Here is a 12535-nt window from a genome sequence, read left to right on the forward strand (position 1 = left end):
GGGTAACCTGTTAACTAGCTCTATTCTACACATCTAGTTTACAGGGTAACCTGTTAACTAGCTCTATTCTACACATCTAGTTTACAGGGTAACCTGTTAACTAGTTATATTCTTCACATCTAGTTTACAGGGTAACCTGTTAACTAGCTCTATTCTACTCATCTAGTTTCAGGGTAACCTGTTAACTAGCTCTATTCTACTCATCTAGTTTACAGGGTAACCTGTTAACTAGCTATATTCTTCACATCTAGTTTACAGGGTAACCTGTTAACCAGCTCTATTCTACACATCTAGTTTACAGGGTAGAGTAACCTGTTAACTAGCTCTATTCTACACATCTAGTTTACAGGGTAACCTGTTAACTAGCTATATTCTTCACTAGTTTACAGGGTAGAGTAACCTGTTAACTAGTTCTGTTCTTCACATCTAGTTTACAGAGTAACCTGTTAACTAGCTATATTCTTCACATCTAGTTTACAGAGTAACCTGTTAACTAGCTATATTCTTCACATCTAGTTTACAGAGTAACCTGTTAACTAGTTATATTCTTCACATCTAGTTTACAGGGTAGAGTAACCTGTTAACTAGTTCTATTCTACACATCTAGTTTACAGGGTAGAGTAAACTGTTAACTAGCTCTATTCTTCACATCTAGTTTACAGAGTAACCTGTTAACTAGTTCTATTCTTCACATCTAGTTTACAGGGTAACCTGTTAACTAGCTCTATTCTACACATCTAGTTTACAGGGTAGGGTAACCTGTTAACTAGTTCTATTCTACACATCTAGTTTACAGGGTAACCTGCTAACTAGCTCTATTCTACACATCTAGTTTACAGGGTAGGGTAACCTGTTAACTAGCTCTATTCTACACATCTAGTTTACAGGGTAACCTGTTAACTAGCTCTATTCTACACATCTAGTTCACAGGGTAGAGTAACCTGTTAACTAGCTCTATTCTACACATCTAGTTTACAGGGTAACCTGTTAACTAGCTCTATTCTACACATCTAGTTTACAGGGTAACCTGTTAACTAGTTCTATTCTACACATCTAGTTTACAGGGTAACCTGTTAACTAGCTCTATTCTACACATCTAGTTTACAGGGTAACCTGTTAACTAGCTCTATTCTACACATCTACAGGGTAACCTGTTAACTAGCTCTATTCTACACATCTAGTTTACAGGGTAACCTGTTAACTAACTCTATTCTACACATCTACATGGTAACCTGTTAACTAGCTCTATTCTACACATCTAGTTTACAGGGTAACCTGTTAACTAGTTATATTCTTCACATCTAGTTTACAGGGTAACCTGTTAACTAGCTCTATTCTACTCATCTAGTTTACAGGGTAACCTGTTAACTAGCTCTATTCTACACATCTAGTTTACAGGGTAGAGTAACCTGTTAACTAGCTCTATTCTACACATCTAGTTTACAGGGTAGAGTAACCTGTTAACTAGTTCTATTCTACACATCTACATGGTAACCTGTTAACTAGCTCTATTCTACACATCTAGTTTACAGGGTAACCTGTTAACTAGCTATATTCTTCACTAGTTTATAGGGTAGAGTAACCTGTTAACTAGTTCTGTTCTTCACATCTAGTTTACAGGGTAACCTGTTAACTAGTTCTATTCTTCACATCTAGTTTACAGAGTAATGTGTTAACTAGTTATATTCTTCACATCTAGTCTACAGAGTAACCTGTTAACTAGTTCTATTCTACACATCTAGTCTACAGGGTAGAGTAACCTGTTAACTAGTTCTATTCTACACATCTACATGGTAACCTGTTAACTAGCTCTATTCTACACATCTAGTTTACAGGGTAACCTGTTAACTAGCTATATTCTTCACTAGTTTATAGGGTAGAGTAACCTGTTAACTAGTTCTGTTCTTCACATCTAGTTTACAGGGTAACCTGTTAACTAGTTATATTCTTCACATCTAGTTTACAGGGTAGAGTAAACTGTTAACTAGCTCTATTCTACACATCTAGTTCACAGGGTAGAGTAACCTGTTAACTAGTTCTATTCTTCACATCTAGTTTACAGAGTAACCTGTTAACTAGCTCTATTCTACACATCTAGTTTACAGGGTAGAGTAACCTGTTAACTAGCTCTATTCTTCACATCTAGTTTACAGGGTAACCTGTTAACTAGCTCTATTCTACACATCTAGTTTACAGGGTAGAGTAACCTGTTAACTAGCTCTATTCTACACATCTAGTTTACAGGGTAACCTGTTAACTAGCTCTATTCTACACATCTAGTTTACAGGGTAGAGTAACCTGTTAACTAGCTCTATTCTACACATCTAGTTTACAGGGTAACCTGTTAACTAGCTCTATTCTACACATTTAGTTCACAGGGTAGAGTAACCTGTTAACTAGCTCTATTCTACACATCTAGTTTACAGGGTAACCTGTTAACTAGCTCTATTCTACACATCTACATGGTAACCTGTTAACTAGCTCTATTCTACACATCTAGTTTACAGGGTAGAGTAACCTGTTAACTAGCTCTATTCTACACATCTAATTTACAGGGTAACCTGTTAACTAGCTCTATTCTACACATCTAATTTACAGGGTAACCTGTTAACTAGCTCTATTCTACACATCTAATTTACAGGGTAACCTGTTAACTAGCTCTATTCTACACATCTAGTTTACAGGGTAGAGTAACCTGTTAACCTGTTAAGCTTCCCCCCTACTTTTTCTGAAATTCTGTTAAAAATCGCGCAACATTTTGGCGTCCTGCTACTCAGGCCAGGAATATAGTATATGCATATGATTAGTATGTGTGGATAGAAAACACTCAGACGTTTCCAAAACTGTTTAAATCACGGCTGTGACTATAACAGAACGTCTGTTTCATCGAAAAGCGCAGGAAAATCTGATCACTGGAGATGGAAAAAAGTATCCATGCGCCACTCCCATGAATTGTTAAAGGTGAACCGTAATATATTTGGCCAAGCTTGCAGTACCTACAGCTACCACAGGATCTATAGAGTATCCTCATTTGAATCTGAATTGATTCTTGGTAGATCCGCCCAAAGGGAACCGATTCTCTCCGACCACCGACCCGAGGCATTGTCTGCCTTTTTCTCCGGACATTTTTCCACACGGCAGGCTATCGAATTTACATCGCCTCCTGATGATTTTTATAGCTTATTAACGTGTAGTTATACCTAAAGTTGCATTAGAAAGGTATTTCGAAGTGTTTTGTAAAAGTTTATCGTCGAATTTTTAACTTTTAAAAAATGACGTTACGTTATGAAACGCTCTTTTTTCCGTTTTCCACACAGTCTTCATAGATCGATATCTAGGCTATATATGGACCGATTTAATCCAAAAAAAGACCCAGTATTGATTATGGGACATCAAGGTGTGCAAAGAAAGAAGATGGTCAAAGGTAATTAATGTTTTATATTTTATTGTGCGGTTTGTGTAGCGCCGACTATGCTAATTCTTTTGTTTACATCCCCTACGGGTCTTTTGGGGTGTTGCATGCTATCAGATAATAGCTTCTCATGCTTTCGCCGAAAAGCATTTTAAAAATCTGACACGGTGGCTAGATTCACAATGACTGTAGCTTTATTTTAATACCAAACATGTGTATTTTAATGAACGTTTGCGTTTTAACTAATACCATTAGCATATAGCGTCGCGCATGTGCATTTCTAGAGCTCTAGGTGAGACGTCTGCGTCTCAAGTAAGCTCAAGAGGTTTTAACTAGCTCTATTCTTCACATCTAGTTTACAGAGTAACCTGTTAACTAGCTATATTCTTCACATCTAGTTTACAGAGTAACCTGTTAACTAGCTATATTCTTCACATCTAGTTTACAGAGTAACCTGTTAACTAGTTATATTCTTCACATCTAGTTTACAGGGTAGAGTAACCTGTTAACTAGTTCTATTCTACACATCTAGTTTACAGGGTAACCTGTTAACTAGCTCTATTCTTCACATCTAGTTTACAGGGTAACCTGTTAACTAGCTCTATTCTACACATCTAGTTTACAGGGTAACCTGTTAACTAGCTCTATTCTACTCATCTAGTTTACAGGGTAACCTGTTAACTAGCTCTATTCTACACATCTAATTTACAGGGTAACCTGTTAACTAGCTCTATTCTACACATCTAATTTACAGGGTAACCTGTTAACTAGCTCTATTCTACACATCTAATTTACAGGGTAACCTGTTAACTAGCTCTATTCTTCACTAGTTTACAGGGTAGAGTAACCTGTTAACTAGCTCTATTCTTCACATCTAGTTTACAGGGTAACCTGTTAACTAGCTCTATTCTACACATCTAGTTTACAGGGTAGAGTAACCTGTTAACTAGCTCTATTCTTCACATCTAGTTTACAGGGTAACCTGTTAACTAGCTCTATTCTACACATCTAGTTTACAGGGTAACCTGTTAACTAGCTCTATTCTACACATCTAGTTTACAGGGTAGAGTAACCTGTTAACTAGCTCTATTCTACACATCTAGTTTACAGGGTAACCTGTTAACTAGCTCTATTCTACACATCTAGTTTACAGGGTAGAGTAACCTGTTAACTAGCTCTATTCTACACATCTAGTTTACAGGGTAACCTGTTAACTAGCTCTATTCTACACATCTAGTTTACAGGGTAACCTGTTAACTAGCTCTATTCTACACATCTAGTTTACAGGGTAACCTGTTAACTAGCTCTATTCTACACATCTAGTTTACAGGGTAGAGTTGTGCAACACCTTAATCTTTGTGTCTGAATATGTTATCAACACCTTAATCTTTGTGTCTGAATATGTTATCAACACCTTAATCTTTGTGTCTGAATATGTTATCAACACCTTAATCTTTGTGTCTGAATATGTTATCAACACCTTAATCTTTGTGTCTGAATATGTTATCAACGCCTTAATCTTTGTGTCTGAATATGTTATCAACGCCTTAATCTTTGTGTCTGAATATGTTATCAACGCCTTAATCTTTGTGTCTGAATATGTTATCAACGCCTTAATCTTTGTGTCTGAATATGTTATCAACGCCTTAATCTTTGTGTCTGAATATGTTATCAACACCTTAATCTTTGTGTCTGAATATGTTATCAACGCCTTAATCTTTGTGTCTGAATATGTTATCAACACCTTAATCTTTGTGTCTGAATATGTTATCAACACCTTAATCTTTGTGTCTGAATATGTTATCAACACCTTAATCTTTGTGTCTGAATATGTTATCAACACCTTAATCTTTGTGTCTGAATATGTTATCAACACCTTAATCTTTGTGTCTGAATATGTTATCAACACCTTAATCTTTGTGTCTGAATATGTTATCAACACCTTAATCTTTGTGTCTGAATATGTTATCAACACCTTAATCTTTGTGTCTGAATATGTTATCAACACCTTAATCTTTGTGTCTGAATATGTTATCAACACCTTAATCTTTGTGTCTGAATATGTTATCAACACCTTAATCTTTGTGTCTGAATATGTTATCAACACCTTAATCTTTGTGTCTGAATATGTTATCAACACCTTAATCTTTGTGTCTGAATATGTTATCAACACCTTAATCTTTGTGTCTGAATATGTTATCAACACCTTAATCTTTGTGTCTGAATATGTTATCAACACCTTAATCTTTGTGTCTGAATATGTTATCAACACCTTAATCTTTGTGTCTGAATATGTTATCAACACCTTAATCTTTGTGTCTGAATATGTTATCAACACCTTAATCTTTGTGTCTGAATATGTTATCAACACCTTAATCTTTGTGTCTGAATATGTTATCAACACCTTAATCTTTGTGTCTGAATATGTTATCAACACCTTAATCTTTGTGTCTGAATATGTTATCAACACCTTAATCTTTGTGTCTGAATATGTGATCAACACCTTAATCTTTGTGTCTGAATATGTTATCAACACCTTAATCTTTGTGTCTGAATATGTTATCAACACCTTAATCTTTGTGTCTGAATATGTTATCAACACCTTAATCTTTGTGTCTGAATATGTTATCAACACCTTAATCTTTGTGTCTGAATATGTTATCAACACCTTAATCTTTGTGTCTGAATATGTTATCAACACCTTAATCTTTGTGTCTGAATATGTTATCAACACCTTAATCTTTGTGTCTGAATATGTTATCAATGACTCAAACGTCTTCTTTCTTGGATGTTTTGAAGCCGTTGCTACAAACCACCAAACCAAACGGTTTTCTGCTGATAGAGATAAGGTAGTGATACACTAGTACTTTTGGGAAGCATTATATTGCCAAGAAATGTTACTGGCAATAGAGAAGGCTATGAGGCAATGAGGAGCAATGAGGAGCCATGAGGAGCAATGAGGAATGAGGAATGAGGAGGAACAATGAGGAACAATCAGTCCAATCGGTCCATCCACGAGACATACTGCTAGAGGTGTAGAACCCGGTTCTGTCCATCCACGAGACATACTGCTAGGGGTGTAGAACCCTGTTCTGTCCATCTATGAGACATACTGCTAGAGGTGTAGAACCCTGTTCTGTCTATCCATGAGACATACTGCTAGAGGTGTAGAACCCGGTTCTGTCCATCCACGAGACATACTGCTAGAGGTGTAGAACCCGGTTCTGTCCATCCACGAGACATACTGCTAGGGGTGTAGAACCCTGTTCTGTCCATCTATGAGACATACTGCTAGAGGTGTAGAACCCGGTTCTGTCCATCCACGAGACATACTGCTAGGGGTGTAGAACCCTGTTCTGTCCATCTATGAGACATACTGCTAGAGGTGTAGAACCCTGTTCTGTCTATCCATGAGACATACTGCTAGAGGTGTAGAACCCTGTTCTGTCCATCTACGAGACATAGTGCTAGAGGTGTAGAACCCTGTTCTGTCCATCTACGAGACATACTGCTAGAGGTGTAGAACTGAACCCTGTTCTGTCCATCTAGGAGACATACTGCTAGAGGTGTAGAACCCTGTTCTGTCCATCTACGAGACATACTGCTAGAGGTGTAGAACCCTGTTCTGTCCATCTACGAGACATACTACTAGAGGTGTGGAACCCTGTTCTGTCCATCTACGAGACATAGTGCTAGAGGTGTAGAACCCTGTTCTGTCCATCTACGAGACATACTGCTAGAGGTGTAGAACTGAACCCTGTTCTGTCCATCTACGAGACATACTGCTAGAGGTGTAGAACCCTGTTCTGTCCATCTACGAGACATACTGCTAGAGGTGTAGAACCCTGTTCTGTCCATCTACGAGACATACTGCTAGAGGTGTAGAACCCTGTTCTGTCCATCTACGAGACATACTGCTAGAGGTGTAGAACTGAACCCTGTTCTGTCCATCTACGAGACATACTGCTAGAGGTGTAGAACCCTGTTCTGTCCATCTACAAGACATAGTGCTAGAGGTGTAGAACTGAACCCTGTTCTGTCCATCTACGAGACATACTGCTAGAGGTGTAGAACCCTGTTCTGTCAATCTACGAGACATACTGCTAGAGGTGTAGAACCCTGTTCTGTCCATCTATGAGACATACTGCTAGAGGTGTGGAACCCTGTTCTGTCCATCTACGAGACATACTACTAGAGGTGTAGAACCCTGTTCTGTCCATCTACGAGACATACTGCTAGAGGTGTAGAACCCTGTTCTGTCCATCCACGAGACATACTACTAGAGGTGTTGAACCCTGTTCTGTCCATCTACGAGACATACTGCTAGAGGTGTAGAACTGAACCCTGTTCTGGCCATCTATGAGACATACTGGTAGAGGTGTAGAACCCTGTTCTGTCCATCTACGAGACATACTGCTAGAGATGTAGAACCCTGTTCTGTCCATCTACGAGACATACTGCTAGAGGTGTACAACTGAACCCTGTTCTGTCCATCTACGAGACATACTGCTAGAGGTGTAGAACCCTGTTCTGTCCATCTACGAGACATACTGCCAGAGGTGTAGAACCCTGTTCTGTCCATCTACGAGACATACTGCTAGAGATGTTGAACCCTGTTCTGTCCATCTATGAGACATAGTGCTAGAGGTGTAGAACCCTGTTCTGTCCATCTACGAGACATACTGCTAGAGGTGTAGAACCCTGTTCTGTCCATCTACAAGACATACTGCTAGAGGTGTAGCACCCTGTTCTGTCCATCTATGAGACATACTGCTAGAGGTGTTGAACCCTGTTCTGTCCATCTACGAGACATACTGCTAGAGATGTTGAACCCTGTTCTGTCCATCTACGAGACATACTACTAGAGGTGTGGAACCCTGTTCTGTCCATCTACGAGACATACTGCTAGAGGTGTAGAACTGAACCCTGTTCTGTCCATCTACGAGACATACTGCTAGAGGTGTAGAACCCTGTTCTGTCCATCTATGAGACATACTGCTAGAGGTGTAGAACCCTGTTCTGTCCATCTACGAGACATACTGCTAGAGGTGTAGAACCCTGTTCTGTCCATCTACGAGACATACTGCTAGAGGTGTAGAACCCTGTTCTGTCCATCTACGAGACATACTGCTAGAGGTGTAGAACTGAACCCTGTTCTGTCCATCTATGAGACATACTGGTAGAGGTGTAGAACCCTGTTCTGTCCATCTACGAGACATACTGCTAGAGATGTAGAACCCTGTTCTGTCCATCTATGAGACATACTGCTAGAGGTGTAGAACCCTGTTCTGTCCATCTACGAGACATACTGCTAGAGGTGTAGAACTGAACCCTGTTCTGTCCATCTATGAGACATAGTGCTAGAGGTGTACAACTGAACCCTGTTCTGTCCATCTACGAGACATACTGCCAGAGGTGTAGAACCCTGTTCTGTCCATCTACGAGACATACTGCTAGAGATGTTGAACCCTGTTCTGTCCATCTATGAGACATAGTGCTAGAGGTGTAGAACCCTGTTCTGTCCATCTACGAGACATACTGCTAGAGGTGTAGAACCCTGTTCTGTCCATCTACAAGACATAGTGCTAGAGGTGTAGAACTGAACCCTGTTCTGTCCATCTACGAGACATACTGCTAGAGGTGTAGAACCCTGTTCTGTCCATCTACGAGACATACTGCTAGAGATGTTGAACCCTGTTCTGTCCATCTACGAGACATACTACTAGAGGTGTGGAACCCTGTTCTGTCCATCTACGAGACATACTGCTAGAGGTGTAGAACTGAACCCTGTTCTGTCCATCTATGAGACATACTGGTAGAGGTGTAGAACCCTGTTCTGTCCATCTACGAGACATACTGCTAGAGGTGTAGAACCCTGTTCTGTCCATCTACGAGACATACTGCTAGAGGTGTAGAACCCTGTTCTGTCCATCTACGAGACATACTGCTAGAGGTGTGGAACCCTGTTCTGTCCATCTACGAGACATACTGCTAGAGGTGTAGAACTGAACCCTGTTCTGTCCATCTATGAGACATACTGGTAGAGGTGTAGAACCCTGTTCTGTCCATCTATGAGACATACTGCTAGAGGTGTAGAACCCTGTTCTGTCCATCTATGAGACATACTGCTAGAGGTGTAGAACCCTGTTCTGTCCATCTACAAGACATACTGCTAGAGGTGTAGAACCCTGTTCTGTCCATCTACAAGACATACTGCTAGAGGTGTAGAACCGTGTTCTGTCCATCTACGAGACATACTGCTAGAGGTGTAGAACCCTGTTCTGTCCATCTATGAGACATAGTGCTAGAGGTGTAGAACCCTGTTCTGTCCATCTACAAGACATACTGCTAGAGGTGTAGAACTGAACCCTGTTCTGTCCATCTACGAGACATACTGCTAGAGGTGTAGAACCCTGTTCTGTCCATCTACGAGACATAGTGCTAGAGGTGTAGAACCCTGTTCTGTCCATCTATGAGACATACTGCCATCCACGTGACATACTGCTAGAGGTGTAGGACCCTGTTCTGTCCATCCACGAGACATACTGCCAGTCTAACGCACTGCATCTCAATGCTAGAGGCGTCACTACAGACACCCTGGCTTGAATCCAGGCTGTATCACAACCGGCCGTGATTGGGAATCCCATAGGGCGGCTCTGAACTAAGACCCAAAACTACTCTGAACTAAGACCCAGAATCAGAGTCACTGAACAACCCTCTGAACTAAGACCCAGAATCAGAGTCACTGAACAACCCTCTGAACTAAGACCCAGAATCAGAGTCACTGAACTAAGACCCAGAATCAGAGTCACTGAACTAAGACCCAGGATCAGAGTCACTGAACAGACCCTCTGAACTAAGACCCAGAATCAGAGTCACTGAACAGAGACCCAGGATCAGAGTCACTGAACAACCCTCTGAACAGAAGACCCAGAATCAGAGTCACTGAACAACCCTCTGAACTAAGACCCAGGATCAGAGTCACTGAACAACCCTCTGAACTAAGACCCAGAATCAGAGTCACTGAACAACCCTCTGAACTAAGACCCAGGATCAGAGTCACTGAACTAAGACCCAGGATCAGAGTCACTGAACAGAGACCCAGGATCAGAGTCACTGAACTAAGACCCAGGATCAGAGTCACTGAACTAAGACCCAGGATCAGAGTCACTGAACTAAGACCCAGGATCAGAGTCACTGAACAACCCTCTGAACTAAGACCCAGGATCAGAGTCACTGAACAGAGACCCAGGATCAGAGTCACTGAACAATCCTCTGAACTAAGACCCAGGATCAGAGTCACTGAACAACCCTCTGAACTAAGACCCAGGATCAGAGTCACTGAACAACCCTCTGAACTAAGACCCAGGATCAGAGTCACTGAACAACCCTCTGAACTAAGACCCAGGATCAGAGTCACTGAACTAAGACCCAGGATCAGAGTCACTGAACAACCCTCTGAACTAAGACCCAGGATCAGAGTCACTGAACAACCCTCTGAACTAAGACCCAGGATCAGAGTCACTGAACTAAGACCCAGGATCAGAGTCACTGAACTAAGACCCAGGATCAGAGTCACTGAACAACCCTCTGAACTAAGACCCAGAATCAGAGTCACTGAACAACCCTCTGAACTAAGACCCAGGATCAGAGTCACTGAACTAAGACCCAGGATCAGAGTCTCTGAACAACCCTCTGAACAGAGACCCAGGATCAGAGTCACTGAACAACCCTCTGAACAGAGACCCAGGATCTACTGTAGCCTCTGATTTGTTTCATGTCTCTCCAATCTGACCAGCTTTCACTTTCACAGTGTACTGTTGGGGGGGCGCCGGTACTCACCAATCTGACCAGCTTTCACTTTAAATGGAACATCCAGCTCACTCTGTAACAGAAATAACAGACCAGGATCAACATCAACATCATGAGACCAGAATCAACAGACCAGGATCAACATCAACATCATTAGACCAGAATCAACATCAACATCATGAGACCAGAATCAACAGACCAGAATCAACAGACCAGAATCAACATAACAGACCAGGATCAACATCAACATCAACAGACCAGAATCAACATCAACATCATGAGACCAGAATCAACATCAACATCATTAGACCAGAATCAACAGACCAGAATCAACATCAACATCATTCGACCAGAATCAACATCAACATCATGAGACCAGGGTCAACATCATGAGACCAGAATCAACAGACCAGGGTCAACATCAACATCATGAGACCAGAATCAACAGACCAGGGTCAACATCAACATCATGAGACCAGAATCAACAGACCAGGGTCAACATCAACATCATGAGACCAGAATCAACAGACCAGGGTCAACATCAACATCATGAGACCAGAATCAACAGACCAGGGTCAACATCAACATCATGAGACCAGAATCAACAGACCAGGGTCAACATCAACATCATGAGACCAGAATCAACAGACCAGGGTCAACATCAACATCATGAGACCAGAATCAACAGACCAGGGTCAACATCAACATCGTTAGACCGGTAACATACATGTCTTTTAAGATGAGTCACTTGAATGGAAGCTAAAGGAGACAGTGGCAGATTACAGATGGACAGTCTGAGAGGAATGTGGGTCTCCTGGCAGAGCAGCAGACACTCTAACACTGTGTTCTAACTTCCACCACACCTCTACTGAACACTACAGCCCTGACCACCAGGCTTCACCCTCCACCTCTACTGAACACTACAGCCCTGACCACCAGGCTTCACCCTCCACCTCTGACTGAACACTACCACCAGGCTTCACCCTCCACCTCTACTGAACACTACAGCCCTGACCACCAGGCTTCACCCTCCACCTCTACTGAACACTACAGCCCTGACCACCAGGCTTCACCCTCCACCTCTACTGAACACTACAGCCCTGACCACCAGGCTTCACCCTCCAACTCTGATTCAACACTACAGCCCTGACCACCAGGCTTCACCCTCCACCTCTACTGAACACTACAGCCCTGACCACCATTATCTGTACAGAGTCTATAGTTGATATAATGATTTACACAACTGTCTCCTTGATCGACATGTGAGTTGCTGTAGTGAAAAAGGTCAGGGATCAACATCATGAATCATTC

At 41.4% G+C, this 12535-nt stretch overlaps 1 pseudogene; it reads right to left on the reverse strand.

Moving 5' to 3' along the window:
* LOC112240119 overlaps positions 1 to 12535 on the reverse strand; it is a 68419-nt pseudogene that overhangs the window by 47673 nt on the left and 8211 nt on the right.

This window comes from Oncorhynchus tshawytscha, unplaced genomic scaffold, assembly GCF_018296145.1.
Source record: "Oncorhynchus tshawytscha isolate Ot180627B unplaced genomic scaffold, Otsh_v2.0 Un_contig_721_pilon_pilon, whole genome shotgun sequence".
NCBI lineage: Eukaryota > Metazoa > Chordata > Actinopteri > Salmoniformes > Salmonidae > Oncorhynchus > Oncorhynchus tshawytscha.